General features: G+C 39.6%; 1 long non-coding RNA gene across 1 annotated transcript in view; it reads left to right on the top strand.

Moving 5' to 3' along the window:
• LOC124161248 overlaps window positions 1-15,418 on the top strand; it is a 356,365-nt gene that overhangs the window by 57,175 nt on the left and 283,772 nt on the right. The window lies entirely within an intron of this gene.

Below are 15,418 nucleotides of genomic sequence, written 5' to 3'. Positions count from 1 at the left end.
GATTACAATACGTGTTTCTATTGCTACACAAACTTCATCAGGTACTAGCTACATAATCATCATCACTTATCTGATGAAGATAATGTAGCTAGGCAACCTGAATTGAGGTCAGAAACACGTGTTGCAAGCTATTAAAATAAAATTATTGGGAAGTTCGGTATCTTTGTTTATCATTAAATAAAAACATAGGAAGTACGTCGTGTTTGATATAAGACTTTACTCTGGAAGTGCTTTAGCATGAATCATTAGCATTTACTCGAACTCTTATTTTGGAGACCCGTCTCTTGAATTTTTTCCATTGCCGTAAGTATTCGACAAAGAAGCATTGGCCCCTTCTGTTGGTTCCTCCAGCCCTGACATAATAATTGAACTCTCTTGGTAATCGGGAATTAAATATATGTATCTTTCCTCGATTCATATTGTTCCGTCATATCTGCCAGAGTTTCCGGTGGATCTCTCATGATACCGAAGTTTTGGGACATCAATTTTGCCATCTCCAAATTTGCCAGCTTTCACCTAGGAAGTTGCGTAATTTCACAATCGCTACGACTGAGTCTACATGAAGGACGAGGCATGCGGGTAGACTGGGTTATTTGGTACCTCATTAAGTGATTCAATGCAGGGGCTGGAGTTGGAGGGTAGAGCTCGCCCCTGTATAAGTCTGGCGTGTTAATCTAAAATGTTTTGGGTAGGGAAGCCAGTTCTTTTCCCTTGGCACCCTCGCACCTCGAGGATTTTGATTTGGTTGCCCGATGTCTTCATTCGGGTTTTGAACCCGGGATCCTTCAATCAGTAGCCAAGGTCTCTTCTCTACCACAGTTTAATAATAGTAATGATATTGCTGTACCACTCTCGCATAAAATCGAAAGGACAATACCCGGAAAAATGAACAAGTACCAAGAATTTTCAATATAAATAAAAAAATACATAGAAGAACAGGTTTTTATAGCTCCAGTTGTCATCTCTGCTACCGGTATCATCCCAAAACTAGACAGAATAGCTTCAAAATACTCAACCTTCATCCAAATACATTCATCAAACTACAAGACACCGCAATAATTTCAACTTGCCATATCACGAGAAAATCTCTCAACGCAAAAGGACAGTAGAGAGTTACCTTGGTGAAAATCCGTACTCTTTACATAAAAAACTATGAAAACTAAAGAAATAAAATAATGATATTTACAATAATGTATATTACTCCTTAGTAATTACAAAGAAAGACATAAAACCAAAAAACAACAAAAAAACAAGGTAACCTATAAGCCAGACCTGTTACTATTATTTTATAATAATCTTTCATTCATTGGTTCAAAAATAGTTGAAAAAAGCAAATGTACCAGCATTAACAAAAATAACATCTTCGTCAAAATTATTATTAAAAAAATAAAATTTAATTAACAAATTATCTCTATAAATTCAGGATAAGTACGCAGCCAATTTTGTGCATTTTTTAAAATTTGAAGATTCACCTTTTGTAAACTCATTCACCTTTGTACCCTCTTGTACTCAGATGGTAATACACTTTAGACTTTTGGCCCTTTGTATATGAAACTTTTCTGAACAGTGACAATATGGGCCTCGGTAAGGGTGTCTACACCCTACGGAAATACCACTTTCCCTGCCTATTTGACACCGGCACTTTTGTTCCACTCCTCACAATAAAAGATTCTGAGTACTTCATACAGATACAAGTGTCTGGGTGGGAGCAATTTTAAATCTTTGAAGAGCGCACGGCCACGTTCTCCTCGGTGGTAATTTATGTATACGAAAATAATACTTAGCCCACATACATACCTAGGGACTGCTTGACGCATAAACTTAAAATACAATACCATTTTAGGGACACATAATCTTATATCTATAACTATATTTCCTCGTTGTTAAATCCCGATACCGTTGTAAAAAGTGCTATCTATCTGTGTGAGATTTCATTTGATAAGCGAAAAAAGTTATTAGGATATTCATTGATATCTAATCGAATTTATTTATCCCATGGATAACGTTGAAGGCAAAGGTTGATCTATTGTACCGTGATGTAGGCGTTGAAAGAAATTTGGGTGCCATTAGTCTTTGGTTTCGGCCTCGAATGAGTTACATAGGACAGGTTATTAGGATGTAAAAGAGAAGAAATATTATGAAAAGGATAACAGTTAGGTGGGGAGAATGGAGAGCTTCGCCAAAGCAATCTCAAGATTGTTGACAATATTTGGATTTGGTGGTTAAGCCTGGTGGTTAAGTCGGGTGGTTCCTTGCCTGCCAAACTAAAGGTCGTATGTTCGACTCCCGCTCGCAAAGGTTTTCCTATCTAATACATGGGTTTATATGATAGTATAACGTTTTTGTATTGGGATTCTACAACTGTCAAGGTCTAAAATGCTGTTTTCGGTGCGGTGAAGATAAATATAATACTATAATATAATACACACTTTGAAATGTTCTTCGGCGAGGAAAATAACGTAAAAAACCCTAGGATGGGCAGTATCACAGAACACACAAGATAAAGATTAAAAACTCACATTGATAACTGAATTTTCGGTGGCATTACCACCTTCCTCGGAGTTAGGTAAAAGACTCAGTTTCTCAGTTTTTCAGTCTTTTACCTAACTCCGAGGAAGTGGTAATGCCACCGAAAATTCAGTTATTAATGTGAGTTTTTAATCTTTATCTTGTGTGTTCTGTGATACTGCCCATCCTAGGGTTTTTTACCATATTATAATATAAGATATATCATTATAATTTTAAAAAATATTAAAAAAAGAATAACATCGGCCAACGGCCCCTTAAATTATTTAGAATGTCGAATGTTATGGGTCTTTCCCACGTCTTTTCTTCTTCTAGTTTTAAGAAATTGTAATTGTTATATTAATTTTGTTGGAATATGTCAAAAATACTAAATATAAAAAAGAAAGAGGAAAGAAAAAAAGATGTTAAGAAAATAGCTAAAAGTATTAGAAAAAATAAAAAAGTACGTTTAATGAAAAAATAAACAAATTAATAGAAAAATTATTTACTCTAAATCAAATTATTATATCATTTGGAACTAAGGTTTCTCCTGACGCAAACAACACACTCCCCATGCAACACAAAAGATCCGCTCAGAAATTATATTATTGTTAACTGGCTGGTTCTGGTAAACAAGGTTTACCGGTTCAGCGTAAAACCTGCTCCGTTTAGAACCCGCAATGTTTTCGTGGCCATTTTTGGAACTTATCTCCATATTAAACTTTTATTTCTGAGTGTTTTTATTTTTATTTTATTTTATTCTCAAACCACCGGATACAGCTCTTATTAGCCATTTTACACCGGGGTGTTCAACAAATGTTACAAGTAAACGTACACAAACGACCATGCCCTGGACCGGGGAAACCTACCCATTCGGGACTCGAACCCGCGACATCTTGTATGGCAGGCGAGAACGTTACCCCGCCGCCACCGAGGCCGGCAAGATTGAAGTTGCTCGAGATACTCTCCCCATCATGGCAGATAATTGCATCTTTATCCAGTTCTGAGCTATCCTGAAACTTTCAGCACGATAGCTAATCAGGAAGTGGTCGGAATTTGAGTTGCAAGATTTTTCCCGGGAGGACAAACACAAAAAAAGGAAGCGAGTTAAATAAAACGGAGGAAAATAAGTGAGGAACGTATTGGGAGAGAATATCATGAAAATTTCATGAAAACTACGTATCATTCTTTGTCTCTACGGCCAAACTCTTACAAAAAATATCTACGAGAAGCAAAGGGATCCATCTCATTGTCGGCTTCTCCCGGAAGGCGTGTCGCATACCTGGGGATCGCCCTAGCGTTGTGTGACTCTTACAAGTATGCGTGACAACACGCACTGTCGAGGAATCCACGTCACTCCTCGACTCACGGGAAGAGCACGATGTTTTCCAGCCCGCTTCTTGCGCTGCGTCACTCATTCTTCACGGTCGAGGATCACGACAACGCCGCCGTTCCGAGCGAGTCGGCATTTCGTCGGTATTATATCCCACGGAGGAAGGGCCGCCGGGGGGTCGTAACGGCGGCGTGCACCTGCGGCCTCCGCAGAGACGCAACAGCATCCCCGGGTTTACTAAAGAACCGTGGAAGAGAGACCCCACGTGCTGAACCTAACGGATTCCGAACAGGGTGACGAAGCCAGCTGAAGTAGCCTTGCTTTCTCCAGCGGACGAAATTATTTATTTTCGATCGCTTGCCCCGCGCTCAAGGTAGAACGTCTCGGTATCGGTAAAAGCAAGGATGGCAAGTGAAACGAAACGAAAATGAGGCGGAGGGAATCGAAAAAACGAAACGAAAAAAAAAAACGAACTTCGAAACAGCCCAATACAATAGCAAAGTAACCGACATTTATTGGAAATTTGGAGGAATTTAAATTGATTTTTTCCCCAATAGATAGTTGAAATAGCACCGCCCATATTACGAACTTTCTCGAAGGGGCGGGTTCAAACATGAGATGATCATGAAGAATGATCGTAGGCTTTCCCGGCCTATAGAATTGTGGAAGGTTACTCGGGATTTCCGCCGAGTCAGGTTCTCCAACTCCATCTCGGCCGACGTTTCGATGGGCGAGTTGTCCATCGTCTTCAGGGCATGAAGACGATGGACAACTCGCCCATCGAAACGTCGGCCGAGATGGAGTTGGAGAACCTGACCCGGTGGAAATCCCGAGTAACCTTCCACAAAGAGATGATCATGATACACGTTAAACTAAACGAAAATGTTTCGTTTCTATCCGGAGGGAAACTAACTAAACTAAAATATCGGGAGGGAAACGAAAACACGAATCCTGGGTTTAGTTTCGTTCCCGCACGAAATTAAAATCACAAAGGAGTTTAGTTTCGACCCGGGGCAAAACTTTTCTCACGGGAACGAAACTAAATTAAATTGAAACTCCGCTGCTCGTAGCTAATTTTCGATCTCAAAAGTTGAGTGGAGGGGGAAAAGAAGGAATAGTTTTGACCTATAACGTTTAACATACGTGTGGAGAAGTTAAAACATTGAGTTTAAAAATCGAATGGCCAGCTTGCGTTCAACGTTCTCCTGTTAGTGGTAAAAATATGACCGCCCCATGCGTCTAATGTTGGTAGGCGTAGCCTCTACCTCGTTCAACCATATTTCGTACTCGGTGTGTGGGTCGAAACTAATCCGTTCGAAGGTGAAGCACGGGGTCCCTACGGTGAGAACATTATCTGCGTTTCTTTTCGTCCCAGAGTTTTACTTTAGTTTCGACTCAAAGTAGTTTTGACTCAGAATCCGTTTCGATCCTGAGCTCCCCGGGTTTAAATCCATTTCGTTTCGTTCCTACATTTCGTTCCTGGGAACGAAACTATTGACATTTTACTGGTTTTGACTTTCGTTTAGTTTCTTTTGCCACCCCTGGGTTAAAGCGACAAGAATTTGATGAAACTTTGGTACAGAATGCTTAAAAAATGATTGCGCAGTGATGTGGGTGTTGAAAGATATTTGGGTCGAGTTAAGCGTTGGTTTCGGCCTTAAATAAGTTACGTTGGACTGGTTACAAAGGATGTAAAAGAGAATAAACACGTCGCACAGTGGGCTGAAATCGAAAAAAGCTGGACAAAACCTCAAAATCGATTTTTTTGAGAGCGGAATTTGAAACTTTGCACAGTTGTTGTCAATACTTTAGTGCATTTTTTTACGCAAACCTTTTTTCATAGGTAATTTTTTAAAACAAATTACTTGGCCTCAAAGTTGAACAAATTTCGCCAAAAAAAGCCCTCACTGAATTTTTTTCGAAATTCAGCATGTTAAAACTAATGCCACACATTCTGTAGTAATTCAATAGAAACAAAAATTTACAATATTATTTTGCGGTTTATTATTGTTAATTCTTGGCAACTTTCACGACTCAGTTGCATTATTTGTGACCGATACGATACAAAATGGCGGACCTTCTGTGCGTCGTAGTGAAAATGCTAGTGGTTAGGAGAGCGGAATAGAAAGGAGCGTCAAACCAATTTTAGGCTTGTTGACTTATGGTAATGATTGGTCTTCGATTTACACAGAGCGTTAAGAATAACTTAAAATTATACCATGTCGGCCTCGACAGCTTAAATAGGTTATTTCTAAATGTGTTGCACTGGTATCAATATACCGAGGAAAAAAATATTTATCTTTAATTTTGAAGCGATAGATGTAATCGCACCTATCGACTGAATTTCCGATATCGGTTGCATCTTCGATATTTTTAATTTTGAAATGTGTTGTGGCTCTTTTTCCACGAGAAAAAATGTGAAGCTTCAGGTTAAAAAAAAATCTCAAACGTAACATTTTGAATTAGTCTTCAACTTTGAAGACATAATTAAAACACTGCAATTATTATTATTATATGTATTTTATGTTGAGCATACCAATTGGTGTCAAGTTAAATTAAGGCCTCGTCTATCTTTCGCAGGATTTAAGCTTGCCTCTATTCTCATTTTGATGGTGTAGTTGAAAGCTCACTCGGTAAGCAACAAGTGAAATTTCTCATAACCACCAGTGGAATCAAAGCATATAATTTGAGTTTCCTTTGTTCCTCTCGCAAAGTGTTCAGTTTAATTCTTAATGAGTTAACAAGGTTTTTTTTAAAATCTTCTAGAGAATCATTTGAGGGAGTGTAATCCTTAATTTTCCTCTGACGTAATTTAGGTAATAATAAATGTGTTGGAAATTAGCTCAAAAAATAAGCTCATTTGAAATTATTTTTTCTCCCCACTGACATTCGCAGAGTGCTTAACAAAAATTCTTCATTTAGAGCTCTCCCAGGTGAAGCTCAGCTAATGAATGCGCAAGGTTTACGGTCGTTGGTTAAATGGTGATTTCGTATTCAGTGTTGTGTTTTCATGTTTTTTGTGTGGTACACCTATTTTTTGTATGCGTTTAATGATTTTTTCTGTTAAATTAGCAAGACAGTTGTGTTATGAAAACATTTACGAATACTTTTCCAGAATTTTGGCGGCTTTCGTGAATAAGTATTTGATGGCAAATTCTGATAAGTATGTGGCTGCCACTTTCCGCGTTCCTATGTAATTAGTTCATAATGAGCATCAGAAAATGCTGAGCTAGAATGTGACGTTTAGTAACAATATTATAGTACTCTTTTGATTTGCATGTGAAATCATTGGGCGGCGGTGCCCCTCAATGACTATTTAGTAGATCTTTTACTGGCACTATTTTATATAATGAAAAAAGTAGCTCCAATATAAAAGTACAATATTATATGAATAATCTAATCATTTGATATTTACTAATTTCTATTGCAGTATTTTATAGATAACGCCTCATATTGAACTACTGCGCCTTTACATTAGGTAATTCCTGGATATTGCCATCAGCATTGTGAATTTTAAAATTACTCCATTCAGGTCACAGCAGTCAAATTTTCCATCAAAATTTGTTCAAAATGTTCTTTGTCGCTAAATGTCATTCTTTACGTCAATTTTCTCTTGTAGTTAGCCAATTTTCACTTCGGGAAAATAATTAACAACGAAGAATTTGGCTTTATCGAAATTCTCGCTTTGATTGTGATCATCTACAAAATATGTTAAAATAAAAAAGGCTTATAAATCATAACCCAAAAACCTGCACCGAAATACCTACCTCCTAGGAGGATTTGCCGGTAATCGGAATTTCTGAGTTTGAATCCCGGCTAATCCTAATGATGTTTTTCCTGAAACATTTGGCGTAATTAAATACATGCTGTTGATATGTTATAGATTGAAAAATCGATGGATTTAAAGTAACATACTTTCCTCGTATTATTAATGATGGCAACGGTGTCTCGATAAATGAAATCAACGGCGTCACTCGCTAGGACAAATCATTGTATATTTTTATTTTTCCATTGTTCTAGGCTAGCATGAATTTCCTGTGGGAACGAATAACTTTCGGCAAGCTTTGTCTTAGCATGAATGTGCTTTTATTTTTTTCTTGCTATGCCTAATATTTTTATGACCGTGTGGCGTGCATGTGGAAATTGGTTACCCCCCACCAAACACCCCAGAGGTGTCTAGTAGGTATTATTTAAATGTAATAGTATGTATGCATCTAAAAGTATGTGTAAGGATCGCTAAGTATGAGCAAGGCTCAATTTAAAATTTTGCCTCCTTCTAATGCCCTTAGGAGGCCTAGAAGTAGGTTGCAGGAAGTCTTCGTTGCTTGCGATGAGATTCCACTCACACGAGCTCGCCTTGGGTTCCTCATTTCCGCGTAATTATTTCGCGCACTCCTCCACTCATTTTTTTCACCGTCCCGGAGAAACGTCTCCGAGGGGTCGCGAGAGAAAGTGCGCGTAAAGAAGAAAATAATTATTTAATTTTCAATGGCGTCGTTTCCTGCTTATTGTAAGTTTCGTGTCGAAGTGGTGCCAGGATTTTTGAACGTAGTTGAGTGCAAAATAAGGGATATCTCGGCTGGGTTAGGACATTCACCCAGGGGTTGGTTTTTAGGGAATAACTCATCCCAGAGTAAGCCACAGGCGAGTGAATATCTCACATATTGGGAAAGGGGCCAGTTCCTTTCCCTGTGCCACCAGGATTTTTGTTCAGGGTGAACTGAAAAACAATGTTTGACCAAAATATAGCCATGTTTTCTTGAAAATTAAGCATCACTTACTCGGAGATTCAACCCAAAGGATGGTTTGCATTGGTGCAGGTAGAGCTCACCTCGAACTAAACCACAGGTACACATTCAGGGTAGGAAGGCCAGTTCGAATCCCTGTACCACCTCGCACTTCGAGGACTTAATTAGGTGATTTCCGAAGGCTATATCTACTGTAGGTGACAGAGAGGTTAGATGTAGCGTGCACTGATTGGGAAGTGGATGTTAAGATCGGTGTTAATAATGAAGAATGTTAGGATGTATCTTTAGAATGAAAGGAAATAAACTTCGCTATTATTCGTATTGAAGAGGTTAATTTAATTTGGTGATGGGGGACAGTCCAGGCAATTCGGAAATTTCTTCGTGTAAATCTATCTGCCTTAACCGTAAATATTCCTTTAATAACTTTACCGTCATCTGCTATCCTTTTCTGGTGGCCTCAATCTAATTTTTTTGCGGCACGCAAAGGTATGAATGCGTGTTGACCGATCAAGTTCTGGAAAGGAAATGGAAAAAACAACGCTGACCTATTTATGCATCCTGAATGCCGAGGCTCTACCCCACCCCTCTTCCTCCATTTCCTCGCTTTCCCTGAAGACGGCAATTACATGCTGTTATATTTGTTTCCTTCCGCAATCCAAGCGTGTATTCCACGGTCGAAGGTGTGAGTCTAACGTGTGATCTTTTCTTCTCTCATCAGAAAAAGGGTTGCAGGCTCTAGTGGGTGCGTTAGACAAGCGTTGAGAGGAGTATGGAATGAGGGTTAATCACAAGAAGACCAAAATGTCCGCAGGTTTTGTAAAGCATTGCGAGCGAGGAATGTGAGACTCAAGATAAAAGTAGATGGGCAAAAGCTTGAGCAAGTAGATTAATTAAGGGGAGAGAAGCTGGAGAAGAGGGATAGATACTGGTGATTTTTTTCTAAACAGAGTTAGGCACAGAAAGTAGGTAAAGAAAACAAACTAGATCAGTGGCGTAACTAGGAATATGCTTTGGGGGGATGTGATTGCCTGGGGTGGTGACCCCCTCTCCCTCCTCAGGCAAAATCTGGTAAAATTTTTGAGAAATGACATAAGTGGAAATACATTTTACATCATTTTGGCACTAAAAATTTAACTTTAAGCAGATGCAGTTATTGAATGTCAAAACTATACAATAGTTTTAAATGATTTTTAATAATTTCTTTGAGGCTTTTGGGGAGGATCTATCCCCTCATCCCCCCATAGTTACTCCACTGTACTAGATATTTAGTAGTGTATTTGATTTTCTCTCAACACAGAACAGAGACTCACTCGTATTACCTGACCACCTAGTTTTTGTATATATTTTCTATCAATTTATGTACCCAACTCCCTTTAGAAGAAAAATCACATGTACCCCTCCGCTTCTCACCGCCTCAATTCAGCTATTTGGGCAGCACATTAGAGGAAAATGGATACGGTGGTAAGGGCACCAGGGAGGGAGTTGCGTTGGCAAGGAGACAGAAGGTATCGATGGAGCGAGTTTTGAGCGAGGAGGTGATGTTTAAAACAGTGTTAAAAGGTAGAAATTTTGGTAAACGAAGGATGCGAAGGAAGATAATAGGATTATTTTCGATAGAATGAAAGGGAGTGGGCCTTATTATGGATTGAGGAGGGAAGTACATGAAAGGATGGCCGGAATACTTCATAAATACTCCTTGAAAACTTCCATAATAGGGTGGTTTCCTATTTTTTTTTATTGCCTAAATCGAAAGATTATTACTCCTGGAGTAAGTATTTCACGCTCTTAGATTTTCGAATGACGATATCTATTTTTCGCGATTAAACGAAAAGTGAAAAATTTCAAGGGGGCGAAAACGCAACGGCTAAGTAGGAATGATGGGAAAAGTTCGTGTGACGTATTTCTGGTTCCAGCTGGCGGCGTGTGAGGTGACCTTGGAGCGAGGCTTGAGCGCTGATGCGACGCAGGCTGCTAGCAGGTAGCAGAGTACCCTGCTAGCAGGTAGCGCTTGGCTTAAATAAGGATTATTAATACCTTATCAAACGAAGGAAACTTTCCGAAGTTAGATATTTTTAATGTGTGATTATTAAGAGATATTTCCCTGAGCTCTGTGCCTCATGCATGTATGAGTAATCCCAGACAATGTAAAAATCCTATCTACTCGTATAGAAACTAGGTCCCTGTGACGTCACGTGGAGTGGAATCGCATTGCGCCTTTTTAAATGAGGTTAAAATTGACCATTAACATTCGTCTAAACTGGGATTTCTAAAACCAAATAATTTGTATATTATGAATACACTAATGGTGGGTAAGGAATCGCAATCTATGCCTTTCGTTTTCTTTGATGAAGGAAACTACCCTATCGGTGGAATTCTGTAATAATTACCCACTAGTCGTCTGCCTTTTGCGCGTTTTCACTTCAGCTCTCGAGCTCGTTGACCCCAGCTTACATTATACACTGACTCTCACTCCTCTGGCCACCTTGTCCCTCCTTTCCCTTGGCGATTCAAACTATCGGTGCGCTCCCTTTCACGGTCACTTGCGTTCCTGAATTGTTTTGTAGATTGAGAGACAAAGTTATCATAATGTATTTTCACAGAAAAAAAATTATTTTCACTTTATTGTAAAAAGTCTAACTACATGCAATATTTTACTGTCGACGAGTAATATTGTATTCATTTTGATAAATACACTTGAGAAAATAAATAATTTTTATACTGATAGTATTTTGTTTCTTTTTGCAGGTGAGTGCTGTGTCCTCTTGCTATCCGATCCCTACCCTGAAGACGCCTTCTGGAACTTAGGCCAAACTGTCTTCACTAGCAGCATCAACACGGTGAATACCCGGAAGGATGAAGTAGAATTCAGCCCTTCCACGGAAACCTTCGAAGCGATTTTTGACTGTGATGTATATATATGATATTTATGTAATAACCATTGACAACGCGAGGGGGAAACCGTATCTCTCTCTCTACTGTCTGTAATGGAAGTAAGACAGCCGAGTTTGAGAAGCTCTCTCCTCTCAACGACACGACCAATTTCAATGATTTCAATAGTATTAGAGAGACCCCATAGTTCTATATTGGGTTGTATACTTGAAAAAATCCTCTACTCCGTTGCATTTTGTGCATTAATGTTTTTGTAAATAAGTACCCATTTTTTTCCCGCAAAACACGCAGCCCAGCTATGCATTTTTTTATTCCCAGAGTTTTCGTTTCCGTAACTTGCAGTTTTGATACATGAAAGCGAGATCTGTTCCTAACTGTTTGAGGGAAGCAAATTGTTTATTTCACTAAAATTAAAGAAGCTGTTGTAAACAATGCGAACTTCTGCTAACTTCTATTATTCTTCTTCTTCTGCTTCAACTATTAGTGAGTAGCACTTAGCGAAGACGTTGTATTGAACTGAACCGGGACAAGTTTTAATGAACAACGAAGAACCTCCGCTATTTATCGAACCAAAGTCGATATCTATTGCTCAAAATATAAATAAATATCAACCAATCGTGGATGTGCATCTAATATTTTACCTCAATACCAAAAGTACCTTCTAGAACTATGCTATACATCCCACAACAGTACCAATCGATTTTCAAATGAGCTATTAGTTTCGAAGATAGCAAACATTTGCGTTGTTTACGACAACGCCTTTAATTTATGTGGAATAAACTATTTTTTTCACCGCAGACAGTAATAGACATATCTTCCTTACATCCAAAAACTGCAAGTTATGGTAACAAAAACAACAGAAATTTCAAGCACACGAAGTTGATTCAGTGATTTTACGCGCAAAAAGAGTTACTTAAAAAATAGTTAATAAAGTATTACGCAGCATAGGATTTTTATTCAAGTATTTAACTCAGCGTAGAATGAAACGATTTCTCCTGTACTTTTAGCAAGATTGAAATTGTTTTTTTGGTTTAGTTGATGTAGCTCCTCAAACTAGGGTGTATTGCTTATTTTTGCAGGTCCTCCTCCTATCCTGATTTTACTTTGTGCTGACTCTTTTGATATAATGCCCGTGCTCCGCTATTTTTTTCACAGTGACATAGTTCTTCTCTTTAAAATCCTTTATAAGGTGTCCTATGGAATTCATTAGCGACCATCCCTTGCCCTTCTTCGTTTCCAATTGAACATTTACGATTGTTTTGATCAGGCCTTAATTACTTATAGTCTACATAATACCCCGCAAGCCGCCTAAAAAGCGTGTGGCAGGGGGTGTTAGGACACCAGCCATTTACGCATAAAAAAGAAATGCTCTAACGAAATTACGACTGGCATTCATTAAAGTCCTTTACGGTTCGGGGTAAAAAGGAATTCGCATATCTATCCGTTCGGCAAAATATCTATCTTAATTTATCGCTTCTTTCGGACCTGGAAATATAGTGGGGCTCTAACATTATGTTCTCTACATCGCTCTTAAATATATCCATTCTCAATTGTTCAATAAATCTAAGCCTAACGCGCAGCCTCCGAGTCTCCAGCGGCTCCCAGCCTAATTCGCTTAGCATCTGGGTAACGCTGTATGTACGCCCGTAGCTATTTTTGACGAACCTCGCAGCATTCCTTTGTATTTTATTCAGATCGCGGATTAAGTCGCACCGGATCCCATATGCTCGCAGCATATTCAAGGTGCGGTCGGACGAGTGCGAAATAGCACATTTCTTTTACTTTCTCATCCGAAAATCTTCCCACAATACGCTTGACGAATGCTTATTTCTTATTTGCTATGCCGCAAACATTTCTCCTATGTGTTCCCCACGTGAGGTTCGAGGTTATCGTAACTCCCAGGTACTTCACTTCGTCTGTTGCCTTTATGTTAATACCATCCACAGCATGAACATGGTTTATAATGTGGCCGACGAAGTTTCCCCGTCTTCTCCTTAAGGTTTCTTTTTAGAAGACTTCTCTTTTTCCGCACATGCTCTCGGAGTAAATAATTACTCCCAGGTCGTGCCAGCTTTTTTATCCGCCGAGTTTTATCGGCAGCCTCCAGGTGGCACGTAAGATACCTATTGGTTATTGCGGTGTGCCAGAGGGCAATTGACTGCCGGAAGCCTTTACGCTTCGCTTACCGCGTGATCCGTTTCTATTGGGCGATAACAATATACCCGCTCAGACATGCTTTGCGGACAGGAAAGCGCCGGCTGAAGGCCCACGAGGGCTTAAATGAAAATTTCTTTCACTCTTGCTACTCTCATTAAGAGAACGAATCATTCCCGCTTTGTCGCGTTTTTCCCCCGATGCATTGCTTGTGTAAAACTGAAGGTATTATCTTTATAATCGCCGTTCATTTATCGCCGTTCATTGAAATATTTCGGTTGATGAAAAGGGAGTCAATGGTGGAAGTATTTGAAGTATATAAGAACGACGGGGATCAAGTGGATAGACAGGGTGAGCAATGAGGAAGTCCTTAGAAGAGTAGGAGAGAAGAGGAACCTAATAAAAATCCTAAAAATAGGATTGCATGTTCATAGATTCATTTGTGGAGCTAAGAGTGGGGAGTCGAACTTAATCTGAGCAAATGCATGGCGGTACATTTCTTGCGGAATTCGTCCAACTCTAACCATTTTTATGCAGTGGATGGTATTAACATAAAGGCAACAGACGAAGTGAAGTACCTGGGAGTTACGATAACCTCGAACCTCACGTGGGGAACACATATAAAGAATATTTGCGGCATAGCCCTGAAGAAATTAGGATTCGTCAAGCGTATTGTGGGAAGATTTTCGGATGAGAAAGTAAAAGAAAGGTGCTATTTCGCTCTCGTCCGACCGCACCTTGAATATGCAGCGAGCGTATGGGATCCGGCGCAGAAAGACTTAATCCGCGAACTGAATAAAATACAAAGGAAGGCTGCGCGTTTCGTCTAAAACGGCTACGGGCGTACAGACAGTGTTACCCAGATGTTAAGCGAATTAGGCTGGGAGCCATTGGAGACTCGGAGGCTGCGCGCTAGGCTTAGATTGTTTGAACAATTGAGAATGGATATCTTTAAGAGCGACACAGAGAACATAATATTAGAGCCACACTATATTTCCAGGTCCGAAAGAAGCGATAAATTAAGAGAGATGTTTTGCCGAACGGATAGATATGGGAATTTGTTTTTCCCCCGAACCATAAAGGACTTTAATAAACGTCCCAACTTCGTTAGAGCAATTCATTTTTATGTGTCAACGGCTGGTGTCGTTACACCCCCTGCCACACGCCTTTTAGGCGGCTTGCGGAGTATTATGTAGATGAAGATAGGTTTAAACCGGCTGAAGTATAAAAAATAGGGATGGTCTGATCAGATACTTCGGATCCAAATACCCGCGGATATTGCCCTTCATCGGATACATGGGATCCAAAGTCGCGGAAGACATCGGATCTGGATCCGAAATTTTAAATAATAGCTTCAGTGAATGCAACGCCCCATAGGGATGGAAAGAGTTGCGATTCTATCTTCGAATGCGCCGTCGTAAGCGATTCATGAACCGTTTTGTTCGAAAGCTCTCGCAGAGGTTACGTGGAAGAATTTCAGCCGTGGTAAATAAAAAAGGCGAAATACGACTGGCACATAATGTGACTCTTCCCAAGAGATTGAACAGTCATCGGGGGAATCTCAGCGTCAGGAATTTGAAAATGCATTTGGATCCGAAAATATCCGATCCGAAAGATCCGGCTCCGAAAATCAAGGATCCGAAAAAAATCCTGGATCCGTCCATCCCTAATAAAAAACGAAGATAAAGTGGATCGACCGTGTAAGTAGTGCGTGAGCGCTAAGTAGGGAGGAAGAAAAGACAAGTCCTCTAAACAGAGGCGTAACTAGGAATATGCTTTGGGGGGATGG

Source organism: Ischnura elegans, chromosome 6 (assembly GCF_921293095.1).
Source record: "Ischnura elegans chromosome 6, ioIscEleg1.1, whole genome shotgun sequence".
Taxonomy (NCBI): domain Eukaryota; kingdom Metazoa; phylum Arthropoda; class Insecta; order Odonata; family Coenagrionidae; genus Ischnura; species Ischnura elegans.
Note: the sequence above shows the minus strand (reverse complement) of the source record. Positions and strands in the feature narration are given on the sequence as shown.